Raw genomic sequence first — 15,549 nt, forward strand, 5'->3', positions numbered from 1 at the left:
ATTTGACGAAAGTTTAGTGAAGGAATCTATTTGTTATTTTTGCAAGTACACTATAGGCTCTCTGAACATGTTTATACCACAAAAAGTTCATTCAAATTAATCGGTGTAACCGCATGTACTAATTTTACTTCTTCTTCTTCCCTTTTTTTTTTTTTTGTGTGTGTGGAGAACTACATTTATCCCTTTCAATTTATATTGAACAGAAAAATCCTTCGATATATATTTTTTTAATATAAAAAAGATCCGCATGGCGTGGCTAGCTGTGGCTGTGTGGGTCACCAGCTGACCCTTTCTTTTTCTTCCAAAAAAAAAAAAAAAAAACTTTTAAGTCTTTGGTTTTTTTTGCATAATAGATTAAGAGGGTAAGGGCAGTTTTCTCTTTTTTCTTTTTTTTTTTTTTTTAAGTAGAAGAACCGAAGAAGAATTATTCATTTAAAAAAAAAAGTAGAATCATAAACTTTAAAGTTGGGTGCATCAACGTACAGGTTTGATTCTTCATCCGGGTCAATCCAAATAGCATACGTATAGCATACGTTTCTTGGTTCCAGCTTATAGATTCACTAAAAAATAAAAAATAAAGACAAAACAAAATTGTTGAAGCTAGTTTTTATAGATGAGAAGAATATAGTTTAATACGATGTACGTGGCGACATGGCCTCGGATCGGGCATAACTATGCTCTCATTAATTCGTGCATTAATTACTCCTTTCTTTATTAGCCCAAAATTTGTCCACTTTGAGAAAGGAATTTGGCACTTTGCTCCTGCCCAAACAAGACTGAATTCTAAACCCTTAAAAAAAAAACAATTTTATTATAATTTAATGCTCTACACGTCACGATAAATAAATAATTTTCTGAAATTTTAAAAGTGATTAATAACTCCATATAATATGTATGTGTAACAAATCATTTCTTTCATACAAATTCTATCATTTTTCTATTCATATTTATCTTAAAAAAATTATAAAGAAAAAAACAAGTTGGGTTGGGGTTCGGTGACCGACCATCTCTAAGGTTCATAATGATCTTATCTAAAAAATAGAGAATGTTAGGGGTTTCTTCAGGTCCTATACGGATATTATTTTCTAAAAAAAACTCGACCTATATTTCTCTTATTCGGTTTTCAAAAATTAAAATTCATTTACGACCAAGAAAACACCTAACATTTCTCCTGAAAAATAGTCACAATTTGCTTAAAGAGAATTATTTGTTAGACAGACCTACCACGTTTACTTCCCACTTTTGAACCTGAAGAAAGTTATTAGACCAATTTTTTTCCCTAAAGCCATTTAATTATCTAAATAGGGAAACCGATTAAACTATTTAAAAAAAAAAAAAAAAAAAAAAAAAAAAGGAGCAGCAATTATGCACAAAGAAGAAAAATCATGCTCATAGAAGTGATAAAATTGAAGTCACTTTCAGACGCTAAAACTTGAAAGCAAGTGATGAACTCCTTGTAGGGGTTTCGAAAGTCTGATTCATGAGGGGAAACCTGTCCGGTTTTGAATATACAGTACCAAACAAGTCGCTTTCAGAATGGCTAGGTGCCCTAATTTTTTTATGCTAACCAGTAAACACAACCATACTCGCACCCCCCATGTTACTCATTTGCACATGCCTACCATACATGTAGGGCCCAATTACAAATTCTAAGTTTGGGAGGGGCAAAACTTAAAAATAAAATAAAATAAAATGGAGAGGTATAAAATTAATTTTAGAAAGTAAATTTTAAAATTTTGGAAGTTTGCTACCTCCCACCCATACACCTAGCTTCGCCGAGTAATGCTATAGTCGTTCTTGTGTTTCTACAATAATAATATAACTCTTAAAATTACTATTGAGTTTGTGATTAATTATTATTAAATTTCAATCAAATGATAATTTTAAAAGTTATTTCATTTTTGAAAAGATATAAAAATGACATAAGACAGACTTTTAGAATTACTCAACTTCGCTCCCTGACCAACAAAGGTTACTATTTACTAACATGCAAATAAGCTTAGCATTTTTTTACTTTGAATTTCGTTAATAATAGCCACTTGTATTGTTTTTATGTAAACACTAATTGAAAATTACTTGTTAGTTTTTTATTTGTTTGTTAGTATTTAATGGTATATATATTGTTTAAAATTTTTAAATGATGTGAGCAGCACTTACATTATTAAATACTATAAAAATTTACTTTGGACCATAAAATAATTTATCTTTATTTCAACGAATTGGAAATGATGTTATTTTGTGTTTTGTGTTTTTTTTTTTTTTTTGACGGAACCAAGAGCACTTTACTTTTGTTTTGTTTGTGGCTTCGTGAAGCACTTTGCTTCTTTTTCTTTGTGATTTTGTTTTGCAAAATATTTCATTTTATTTTGTATTAAAATTTCTATCTCTTAGATTGGCTTCTCTTTCTCTGTAATTTCTATCTCTCTCATTTATAAGGGTTTTAAAGATCAAAATAAGGCAAGAATTAATTTGATCGATGTGCATAAATAGAACAAAAATGCTTTCGAAACACCAAATTATAGATAATTAAGCATTTGATTGCACTAAATTTTAAGTGAAATAATCTGTAATATTTCACATTTATAAAAAAAATTTATGCTTATTTTTCTCTTTATTTTTTTTTCTTCAAATGTTCATAAATATATGGATTTTATTTGTATTGAAATATAATTGGTAATGCATCAACAATATTAAAGATTTTTACTAATTTTATATTAATACTTTGATAATCAGAATTCAGTTTTTCTTTTTCCTATTTTTTTTCTTTTATACTACATTTATTTTTGAAGTGCTTTTTCTTTTCTTTTTTTAATTTTTTTTTTAAAATTGTATTCATGAAAAAAAAAATGTTTATTTTTATTTGTATTATTGTTTTCAAATGTTGAGAAATATATGGGTTTTATTTATAATGAAATATCACACCAAAAATATTAATTTCTATTGAAGCTTTGATAATTATAATGCAGTTTTTCTTCTTGCTATTTTTTTTTTCTTTATACTTCATTTCATTTTATTTTGCTGACAAGTGTTAATTTAAGTAATTTAAGTGTGAAATATATGTTTAAGTTAGTGAAACGTTGTATTTAGTGACTCTTATCGTGTTTATACATCTTCTTCAAGCATACCATTAAACATGTGTTTAGGAGAGTAAAACGTTAACACATGATGTTGAAGATGAGAAGCATACCAAGAAGATGACAGCAACAATGGATTAGAACACTGCTGGTTCTAGGGAAATACAAAGTAAATCTATACTTTGTTGGTTGGTTTAATTGTTCAGCATTTTTTTTCATCATTTGTTGGTTTAATTGTTCAACAGTGTACGCTGTTAGAAATAATCATTACTAAATTTTCTTTTCGTTTATTTATTCATAGGTGCAAATATTCCTTATTTATTGTTTGTAAGTAAATGCACGTTATTGGTTTGCCTTCGTTTGTAAACAATTTGTAAAATGCATTTAGAGACTTTTCAAGTCTTCTTAAATTTTTATTTTATATACGTTCTCAAAGCATTAGTTTCTAATAATATATTTTAGTTTTTATTGCACTCTTTAGTAGAATTTGATGAAGAAGAGTACAATTGTTTTCACAATTTAACTGCTCGATGAATATTCATATTCATGCTTGATGTCAATTTGTGTGATGTGTGTATGGTTGCTTGAATCAGTGTTACACAATTTTTAGAGTCGTTTGAATACAAGAATTTCAGGCGAAACTGAGAGACATGAGTTTGAGTGTGAGAGAGATTGAAGATAAATTTTGCTCTCGCGCATAGCGAGAGTTTCCTATCAATTTTTTTGTTTTTCTTATTCGAAAAACAATTTCTTTTATGTTATATATGTGAATGATGGTTGAAACAAACAATCAACAGAAAATATTGCCCTTCTCTATTTTAATCGAAAGTTGTAATTGATGTAATTTTGTTAATTTGATTGTAATAAGTTTACTTTTTTAGGATAACCACCTAAGCAATGTTTGCTTATTTTGGGATTTTTTTTTTTTTTTTTTTTTTCAAGTTAAGCTTCTAAGATTGGTATTACATTTGAGAACTTATTTTCTTTCCGGGATAGGAATCACAGCCATATTTCAAATTCTAATACTCTATTTAGAATTTGAGAAAATGCAAATAAATATATTTGATCTTAGTGTTCATATTTAGCTGCTTACAACATTTCAGTTTTTCTCATACTATTTCCAATTCTGCTTCTGAAAACGGTGAATGCTGCTATAAAACAATGTATAATTTGTGGTATAAACTTCTTTGATGGCTTTGTCCATTAAAATAGACCTAACGAATGAATTTTCATTTTGTTTGATAATAGTTGTTGCTTCCTTTACATTCTCTATAACCATAAACCAGTCGTTTTTCTATGGTATGTATTTTTAGCATAAGAAAAAGTGTTGTAAAGGGAAATGAAATTTAATTAAAATTATTAGTATTTTTCTAAGAAGTAAGAATTTAAAACAAAAAATGCTAAATTTTTCAAACCAAGTATAGAATTATATATATTTTTTGTTTATGCATGATTCAGGAATAAAGTTTTCACTCTTCGAAAGTATCTTTAGTAAGTTATTTTGGGAAGGGGAAGATGAAGTCATGGACAAAATCAAACCATGATCTTTTTGTTAGTGTTGTATTATAACAATTTTTTGCACACCTTTTAATTTGGATTATTAGTTTATATATATATATATATATATATATATATATATATATTTGGTAGAAATTGCAGATACATATAGTAGTTGATATTCAAGCGCTAAATCAATTAGTGAAAATGTAATAGGTTTTCGCAGTCTCTTTTTAATATGCATCCACTAATTATTATTATTTTTTTCTTCCGGTCATTTTTTAAAAACAACCCGTGCATTGCACAGGTTTCAAGCTCGTTTTTATAAAACCCAAATGATTAAAGACGGGAAAATGCCAAAGAGCCCAGAATATCACAAGAAAGTAGACCGTGCAGACAAACCAAAAGAACTTATATTTCTTAACATACTCAATTGTTATATAAAAGATTTAAGGCTCATATTAGACCTTCACTTACCAAACGCCAAGAAAAATGATTTATATTGACAATCATATAAAGAGTTCGAGGAATTTTTCCAATCACTGTCAAGATCTCCGGAGCATCCACCACCTACCAAGGATCAAATGATTGTAAAATTACTAGCACAGAACTGGGTCAGGAAAATAGGGGAAAAAAAAAATTGAAATAGGTTACATGCATTGAGAAAACCTAAAATGCCTTTTGCTTCAGGGAAACTCTATCCAAGGATATAATGCTTGTAAGGACAGTGTAGAAAATGAAAGTGTCATAAGGAAAAAGTTCATAAGTTGTGAAGGTTGAAATAGAATCCAAAAATAGATCCGCTGCCTTTTTGAAGTTTCGAGTGGACATGCAGTACAAGCCTTCATACACCTTCAAATGATTCTTCCTTTCCCAATCTCCTCCCTCTTCAAACAAGTTAACACCATTAGGCAAACAGTTATAATTCAATCACTCATGTGCCCAACTTTCTTTCTTTCTTTCTTTTTTTTTGATAAGTACATGTGCCCAACTTTCAAGAAGAGAACCACAGAATATTGTTGACAAATTTCATATCATTACTTCTTTGCTTTATCAATGCTTTTGGAAATTAGATCATAATCCATGTAGAAAAAAGCAAGCTGCAGAGTGTAGAACACCAAGTCCATCTTTTGGCCAACTGCAACTGTTTTGCTTTCTGTAACCTTTAGTTGTTCCAATGCTTTCTCCTGGGCTTCATGGGGGAATAAGTTGAGTGTGAAAATTAAATACCACGGTAAGAAGGCAACACTTTCAAGAGTAATAAGTTATGATACATATGTACCTTGTCACCAATTCGAACGAAAAACAAGGATTTTGCCAAATGAGCTTCTCGAACTTCACTTTCACCTAAGTTTTCTTCAGCATCAGCTATCCTGAACGAAGTCCAACCAGATAGAACCGCTTAAGTGAAAAAAGGAAAAATGAATTGATTAACTAGACCTCAATATACACTTTAAATCCCAATAGGTACTCACAGTACCGTCAAACTATACAAAGAAATAGTTTGACTTGAAGACTGAATTAATCGAGTAGAAACAGTATTTGTCTTCCAACACACCCAAAGACGTCAGTAATTACACAAATACTACCAACCAGGAACCATTCTGTTTATAACAGACCCAACATTCGCTTCTTTAACTCGAGTTTCCACATGACAAAACATATCAGCCTTCAACCTATTAGCCATTCCCTTTACCTCTTTTTGTTTTTTGGGGTCATTCAAACCCCTTGCATCCCAAATGAAAATCTTCATTTCAAAGCACAAGTAGGGGAAAAAACCTCTCTCAGGATATATCCCCTCAGCTCCAACTACTTGCTTTATTTCTATTTGCACTTTTGTTACTCTCCACATACCTAGGGACTTGATCACTTCCAAACCTAGCTCTAATTTCTGCTCATCCAAATGCTTAGAATTTGTCTAACACCCCAGTCCCATTGGGAAGATGAATAGCCCATATAAAGTGGATGAATTATAAAGGATCTCATGAATGCTAAGTCTCACATTGGTTTCTTCCTATGTAAAACTAAGCTTTATAAGTGATTCTATGGAGCTTAAATTGCAACTTGACTAGTCTTTTTGGAGTGATAGCGCAAATGTGACTAGTCCTTTCTCTGGGTCGTAACAAAGGCTCTCAGAACAACCAAATAACGCCATGTGGCATTGGAGCACTACATGACGAGACTCTAACGAGAACGTCACGGGTTTAAGGGGGAATTGTAACGCCTTAGTCCCATATTGGGAAGATGAATAGCTCACATTGTGTGGGTAGAGTATAAAGGTGTTCATGGGTATTAAATCTCACATTAGTTCTTTACTATGTGAGATTAGGCTTTATAAGTGATTTTAGAGAGCTCCAATTGCAACTTGACTAGTAATGATAATGCAGATGTGGCTAGCGCATTTCCTAGCTAGACACCTAACTCCAAACTTGGCTATAATACTTGGGGACTTAATCACTTCCAAACTATTGAGGCAAGCAGTATTTAAATGCCCATATATCTTACACTGATCACATTTAGAATGAATCCATGGATATTCAATTCCCACTAAACAAGATCTACCATTACCCTTATCCACTTCTATATTTTTTGGAAAATCAATATTAGTGTCTACTTCCACCAGAGTTCTAGCTAAACTCAATCTTTGATGGCTCCCAGTAAAAGAATTAACATAGAGTAACCTCCCAACCCCACTAGCTACATGTCCCAAACAAACCAACTTCCAAAATTCAAAAGGAAGATGCCAAATATTTATCCTTATTCAAAAGTTGTAAAAGAGTACAGCTCTGCATTTATGATTTATTTTTTGAGAACTTCATTCAACTTTCATGCATTTGCAAAGTATCTTCGAAGTTTGAAATTGCAACTTATTTCAATTATCTCATTCTGTTAAAAATTCTATTTAAATTTTGTCAAAATTTTCATTTTTATTAATAAAATAAGTAAATAAATAAATTGTAAAGATTCAGGTGTTTATTTATTTTTTTTATATAAAAAAATTGAAACATTTTTGCAATTTTTTTTTTTTTTTTTAAATGGGGTATGTTGTGAATTTTGACAAAATTTAACGAAAATTTCGAATCGAATTGGGTAATTAAAATAAATGAAAGTTTGATATTATTAATTAAGAGCTTTTAAACTTTTGATATTAGTGTCAAAATAAGGAAAAGTTTAAGGGGGTTTTGTGAAGCTTTTCATATAAATTTTTATTTTTTAATTTTTAATTTTATTTTTGGCAACTTTACTTTAGACACCTGAATTACTACACGACTTGACAAGCCACTCAAACTTTAAAACTTTTCAATTTGAATCCTTGAACTTTTAATTGCAATCAATTTAAACCCTCTAGTCAGATTTAAAATGTTAAAAGTGAGACAATGACCTTTATAATATTGACTTTTTTATAAAATTTTAAACTTACCCTTAATTCTAAATAAAAAAATAAAAAATAAAGTTAAAAATAATAATAATAAAAAAAATAAAAAATAAAAAATAAAAACGAAGGGTTCAGGCCCACAGCAGCTAGCTGGGTCATCCACGGCTTCCTTTGCTCACCTCAGAAGCCGAAAGGAACCTAGCGAGTTAGTTAACAGCGAGAACCGCCGTGAGAGCAGAGAAAGAGTAATGGGCATTAACCTTCAGCATCCACTCCACCGCCTCCTTGCTAGCCCCAGCTAAATACGAATCCGTCTTGATGTTTCCATGGAGTTTGTTTTGCTGTTCTTTCGAGAAGAGGGAGATTAGCTCCTCATCATCCTTCTAGCAAGACCGGAAAAGGGTCTGGTTTATGGGTATTTCGGTAGTAGTAGACTCACGTTGGGTCCCGACTGCGGCTTAACGTGGGTCTGGCATGACTCACATTATTATTCTTATTATTATTATTATTATTTAAAATAAATAAAAATTATAGATATTTTGGTTCTTTTCAAGTATTGCCAACTAAATTCGAATGAGGGACTTAAATGAGTAATTCTAGAAGGTCTACTTATGTCCTACTAAGAATGATGTGACTATTAAAATTATCATTGAACTTATGATTTATCATTATTAAGTTTTAATTCAAGAGTGATTTTAATAGTCATATCATTCTTAATAGCATAGTGGATGTTTGATGTCATAGATTGGTTTTTTATTGTAAGATCTGTTATGTTTTCGATTTTTTGATGTGTAATCTTTTAGTTTCGGCTATGATCTTGTAGAACTGTATGTTCTGTGATTGTAAGAGTTTTTATGCTATTGACGACTATTAATGAAATCAGATTGATTTTTTTTTAAAAAAAAAAAAATAGTCACATTATTTTTAATAGGACATAAATAAGCCATTTAGAATTACTTAATTTAAATTAATTGTAATTAAAAATTTAATAGTAATTTAATTAATTCAGGGCCCGTTTGAGAGTGCGATTTCAATAAGTGCAATTTTAAAAATTGCGTTTTTAAAAATTGCGTTTTTTAAATCGCTACTTTTTAAAATCGCACAGGCGTTTGGTAAAATATACTAAAAAGTACTTTTTTTATCAATTGAGTGTTTGGATAACATTAGCATATAATTGCGGTTTCATGACTAAATTACCAATAAGGATGAACAAGACAGAGAGGATGAAGAAAAAAAAAAGGAAAAGAAGGGTTTTAGTATATTTTAGGTGGGTATTCTTGGTATTTTTTTCAATCCCGTTCTAAAAAAGGTAGATATTGCGCCAAATATCTTTTTATTATAAATCGTGATTTTGTTTTAAATTCGCACTTTTTCAAATAAGCACCCTCTAATCAGCTTATGAAAATCGTAGATTTTTTTGCGATTTTAAAATTTGCGTTTTTTAAATCGCAATCCCAAACACCCTAGAGTTGCGATTTGGTTTAAAATCACAGATTATTTTTTAAAAAACGCACTCCCAAACACACCCTCAAATTGACTTCAACCGAAAGTTTAGGCCTTGTTTGGATAGGCCAATATTCATTTTTGTTTTGGATATTTTAGGAAACCCATGTAGATGTGGTGTTCGGCCCGTTCATCACAAAACCCAACCGGAATTTCATTCCGAAATGTGATCCAAGTAGAAATTCCTAAACTGGCCCAGTTCGCACACTCGAACCCTTTGCACGATAGGCCTTGATTTTAAGGCCAGTGTTCTACAGTATTTGGGGCTCAGATTCGCTGGGTAATTACTGCACACCCACTAACCCCCACCCACCAAGTCACCAACCCACTGCAGTAGATTTACTACTTGACGTGAAGATTGCAACGTCAATTGAAGTCAAGCGGCTCTGCAACAATGAATTATGTTGGTCTGTACCCAGTGTCACGCTCAACTCGGCTTGGGAAACGAGATGCATTCAAAACAAAGAAGGTGCTTTAATCCTAACCGTCAATCTTGGTATTCGGTAATAGCAAGTATGACATGTGGCAGCTCCCTGTAATTCCATTCCATGCAGCGACGCATGGAATCATACGCCAATGCTGTCTTGGGTTAATAAGAAGGAAAAAAATCAAAAAAGGAGATTTGCAACGGCATACAACGCACGTTCTCCATGCGTTGGTTGCCGCAAAAGCTGACGAATGAGAGGAAAAGCGAAAGTGAAGTGGGGGAATTCCAACATTAGCTGAACATCATCCGATTTCTTCCAAAACTCATCAGACCGTCCGTTTTCAGAGTCAGACAATTTCAGGATGGACTCGCACTCATGGTAAAGGGATGAAGTTGTTGACCATGGAGTTGTTGGATGGACGCCACCTCACCCATCATGTAATCTGTACATAATGAACATCTTTGATCTATCCACGCAGACTTTTGTCGTGCACCTACACCACACCAAATCAAACCCATTACGTGAATTGCGAACCGCGTATGTCTGGTGGCATCTAGATTTGTGCATACTCATCAGTCCGTCCATTGTTTTTGAACAAACGTGGATCGTCCATACAAGATATGTGGGCACAACGTGCCGCTTCCATCGTCGTTGATTTGGTATGGTATGAATGTATGATATCATATTGGCTTATGTTGCCTAGGACGATACCTGCAATGCATTTTCTCAATGGGCAATTACACCCGTCTTCTCCATCACGAAGCCCAGCGTCCTCTGTAGTCTGTATGCCCTCAACTCCTTCCACCCTGAGCCGCGCGCTAATGGAGTCTTCATCAATACCTGGTACACTTCCCCTGGAGCTGAGCTGATATGTGAATAGTAACCACCCCTTAATATAATCTTCCTCCACAAAGACATGCAGAAGCACATCTTCATAGACCTTTCTTCAGAGGGGTCTGTGGAATCCTGTGATAGTTTCTCCATTACAACTATTCCGCAATCACCTTGTAAGCAACGGCGACCCTGTATCGTTTCAGCATCTACGGACACGGGCACCCCTTCGAAGACACGGTCTTGGAAGGTTATAATTGCACTCCTTCTCAATTTCTATGCTCTTTTTTCGTTCAATTTGTTTAGTTTCTATCTCATTTCAAACCCACTGTGACCTATATTTGTGCAAGCGTATTGGACAAGGAGTAGCAAGCGATCTCAGGATCCAGAGTCACCCATCTCCTACAAAAGGCGTAAGGTATGCCTCAAACCTGCTATTGGGTTTTTTTGTTGTTTGGCAGTGAAATGCACATGATTCATAACATGTAGACATGAACATTTTTTTATTACGTTGGTATATTTCTACATAGATGGAACCCGCTGAAGACAAGGACCCATCACTTTGGTCTCCTTAGTTTGAACGTATGTTTGTGCAAATGTTGGTTGAATTGGCCAATACGGGGAGAATAGTGAATGGGTCAGTTCATTTGAACTTGTGGTCGCCTATAACTTCCCAGCTTCCAACAATGACCGGTCGGACCTACATTGCCATCCAGTATCGGACTAAATTTTTCAGACTTAGGATGAACCACCGTGACTTCTCTGACCTCCTCCAGCACAGAACTGGATTTGGTTGGGACCCAGTATCAAACACAGTTTAGGGGACGGAGACCCAGTGGCAGCAGTGTCTTAGGGTAAAGTTTGGTAAACCCTTGCTTAATATATCAGTTCCCACTCTCTAATTTTAGGTCACACACAAACGTTTTTATTTTTTATTTTTTTGTCTGTCCTAGATCAAGCCGAAGGCTAGTCGTTTCCGAAGGAAGGGCTGTCCAAACTACGAAATATTGGGTATACTCTTCAATGGCTCAACAGCCACTGGGTCCTCCGCCATTCATCTGCTAGGACACCACTGAGTAGTGACAAAGAGGACGAGTTGAATGAGAAACTCTTTCGGTTTGGAATGCATGTTAGTCAAGGAACCAATGCAGCTGTTGATAACAGTGTGAGTCGGGATGGTCTTGGTTCTGGGGGTGGTTCCAGTCAGGGAAGTGGCCAACCTCTTCCTCAAAATAGGGGTATAGTCATTGGGGGTAACGGGCGTGGTAAGCATCCAGTTGATAGTTCTGGGCCTAGCACAGAAAACAACAAGAGGAAAGGTAAGGGTATATCTCATATAGACTCTCTTCGAAGTGATGCATTAAAAGAGTTTACTGAGGTTAACCGTTTGAAGAAATAAATGTTGTTACAAGATCAACTGCGAATGAGTAGTGGGGAAGGTAGTGCAGGTGCTGGAGGTAGTGGTGCATCTTTTTCCAATGCCATGAGTAGGGCCATTGGCATGTTGGATGAGATTGCCCCTAACCTAGATGATGATAGGTATTTTAGGGCATTTGAGCTCTTTAGGGATGAGAATGTCCGTAATGGTTTTGTTGCACTACCTCCAAAAAGGAAGAAGTCTTGGATTGAGAAGCTGTAACTATGTTGTTGCACTTGTGGTTTTAGTTTGTATGCATGTTGACTGCTATGTCCAGTGTTGGACCGTTTGTAATGCTACTTATGGCATTATTTGTTTTTTTCAGCATGTTTCTATGGGTTTGTCGGCTTGTTTAATGTTGTTATGTCCTATTTCCAAGAATAATTGGCATATAATATTTGTGCCACTGGCACCTTTTTTATATTTGCTTGAACTTCCGGCAGTTAACTAATGTGACATGTTTGATTTATCTTCTATACCCTACTTTTTGTTTACCTCATGTTTTATCCTCAACTTCCTGCATTTGTTATGGTTTGCTAGTTTATCTGGTTAGAAATCCTATGATTAATGTTAATAATATTTGTATCCTTCTATCTTCTAGTACATTGTATTAATATTAGAATGAATATTGTCATCTGGTGATAATTATTTTATCCTTTGTATCTCAATTTCCAGACTTAGTTTATGCTTAAAGCAATATAAGAGTTAAACACAAATTAGGAATAGGTCAAGTTCATAGGAATTATGTCTGTTTAACAATATAAGAGCTAAACACAAATTACCACCCAAATTGTTGAAGTTCATAGGAATAGGAAAATATACTTCACTTTGTGTTTAAATTTCCCATTTTATTTTATCCCTTGTATCTCAATGTCCAAAGTTAGTTAGTTTATGCTTAAAACAATGTAAGAGTTAGATTAAGACTTTAGCTACCGAGTACTGGATCAATAATCTTAACCGTGTATATATGTTAAAATATCTTAAATTTTATAGAAATTCTTAAAAATAGAAAGAAAAAAAAAAAAAAGAAAGATCGGCTACCTTTTTTTTAAAAAAAAAAAAATTGTGATTTTTTTAAATGAAAATCGACAATATATAATAAAAGATATGCAAAACACTTAAAAAAATTGATCTAATTAACACTTATTGAATGTCCAAGTACCAAAATTAATATAAATACGTGGTTTTATTTTAAGAGCTTTTGATTGTAATTGTTTTGAGTTCCAGTCTGCAATAGATTTTGTTATATACTTCTATTTTAGCAGATAGATATGTTAAATTACTACCCAATAGTTGAAGTTCATAGGACTAGGAAAATATACTTCACTTTGTGTTTAATTTGCCCAGTTATAAGATGGGAAAAAAAATTATCATCTAAACCCTAAAGCCCAACACATGTTTTAATAGCATGTTAAATCAATGTTCACCCCCCTGCCCCCCAAAGAAAACCCTAAACGAATAATAAATTAAATTATTTAATTAATATTATAACAATATCAAAAAATATATTTTTATATTCATTTGTTAGGATTAATTTTTACTTAAAAAAGGAACAAGAACAAAAAGTGAACGATTATATTTGCACTACAAAACCTAATTCAAAATTTTATTTTTTTTTAGTTTATTTAATTGTTGTAATTAGCTTAACTCGTGTTAAAATGAGAATAATTAAGACATTGTGCAAAATGGGTATTATGATGAACACCAATATTGAATAATCAATACTTACACCGATAATTTGACGATCATACAACTGTTTTGTCTAAGAATTAGGTTCAAGATTTTTTTTATGCATGAAGTAATGTCTTGTTATATATTAATTTATGCATAAATTAATGACTTATTATATATTTTTCATAAATTAATGTTACAAGTCACATTATGACTTACTACATATTATTATTAAATAATTTAATTTAATTGTGACTCACTTGATAGATATAACAGGACAGACTAACACAAATCCATGACATAACACCAATCAAAAGGGAACACCGATCATTTGTTGTATTTGAAAGAGCAATACTTGCACTAATGAATTGTTGTATCTCCTTACTGTGCAGAGGGGAAAAAAAAAAAACAAAAAGAGAGATAACAACAATATTGTGATGGCAAAATATTTGGTAATGACCATGTAATTGCAATCAGTTGTGTTTGACGTTGCCATGTTATACATTTTCCAAACAGGATGAACCCAAATTCCCCCAACTTTGTTTTCTATGGTGCTGCTAACCATGTCCTGGATGACGATGACTGGTTTGGGGAGATGTTCTTGTATTTGCTTCACATTGAGTCCTTGTTTGATGAAGCAAATGAAGTGGACAGGATACCCCAGCGCACGTCAGCCCTCACGGGTGCTGCATTCGTGCATGAGGTATTACATGGGCATCATGGCACTTGCTACAAGCTATTTCGCATGAAAAGCGATACTTTTATTTCCTTAGCAGATGTCCTTAGGGCGAACTACATACAAGATACTCTCATCGTTAGTGTGGAGGAATCGCTAGCCATATTTTGCTTGATAGTTGGGCACCGCCAAGGGATGAGGGTTGCGGCGAACTACATTCACTATTCTCCCCGTATTGGCCAATTCAACCAACATTTGCATAAACATACGTTCAAACTCAAGAGACCAAAGTGATGGATCCTCGCCTTCAGCGGGTTCCATCTATGCAGAAATATACCAACGTAATAAAAAAATGTTCATGTCTACATGTTATGAATCATGTGCATTTCACTGCCAAACAACAAAAAAACCCAATAACAGGTTTGAGGCATACCTTACGCCTTTTGTAGGAGATGGGTGACTCTGGATCCCGAGATCGCTTGCTACTCCTTGTCCAATACGCCTGCACAAATATAGGTCACAGTGGGTTTGAAATGAGATAGAAACTAAACAAATTGAACGAAAAAAGAGCATAGAAATTGAGAAGGAGTGCAATTATAACCTTCCAAGACCGTATCTTCGAAGGGGTGCCCGTGTCCGTAGATGCTGAAACGATACAGGGTCGCCGTTGCTTACAAGGTGATTGCGGAATAGTTGTAATGGAGAAGCTATCACAGGATTCCACAGACCCCTCTGAAGAAAGGTTTATGAAGATGGGCTTCTACATGTCTTTGTGGATGAAGATTATATTAAGGGGTGGTTACTATTCACATATCAACTCAGCTCCAGGGGAAGTGTATCAGGTATTGATGAAGACTCCATTAGCGCGCGGCTCAGGGTGGGAGGAGTTGAGGGCATACGGACTGCAAAGGACGCTGGGCTTCGTGATGGAGAAGACGGGTGTAATTGCCCATTGAGAAAATGCATTGCAGGTATCGTCCTAGGCAACATAAGCCAATATGATATCATACATTCATACCATACCAAATCAACGATGATGGAAGCAGCACGTTGTGCCCACATATCTTGTATGGACG

The 15,549-nt window shown here is 33.6% G+C and overlaps 1 long non-coding RNA gene across 1 annotated transcript; it reads right to left on the bottom strand.

Annotated features, from left to right (window-relative positions):
* Positions 1 to 4,968: 4,968 nt before the first annotated feature.
* Positions 4,969 to 5,976, bottom strand: LOC132171649 (uncharacterized). The gene is made up of 3 exons (XR_009439055.1): positions 5,854 to 5,976; positions 5,613 to 5,763; positions 4,969 to 5,141 (listed from the first exon to the last, which is right to left on the bottom strand). It is a non-coding gene; the product is annotated as an uncharacterized LOC132171649 (long non-coding RNA).
* Positions 5,977 to 15,549: the final 9,573 nt, after the last annotated feature.

Source organism: Corylus avellana, chromosome ca2, assembly GCF_901000735.1.
Source record: "Corylus avellana chromosome ca2, CavTom2PMs-1.0".
In the NCBI taxonomy this organism is placed as follows: Eukaryota; Viridiplantae; Streptophyta; class Magnoliopsida; order Fagales; family Betulaceae; genus Corylus; species Corylus avellana.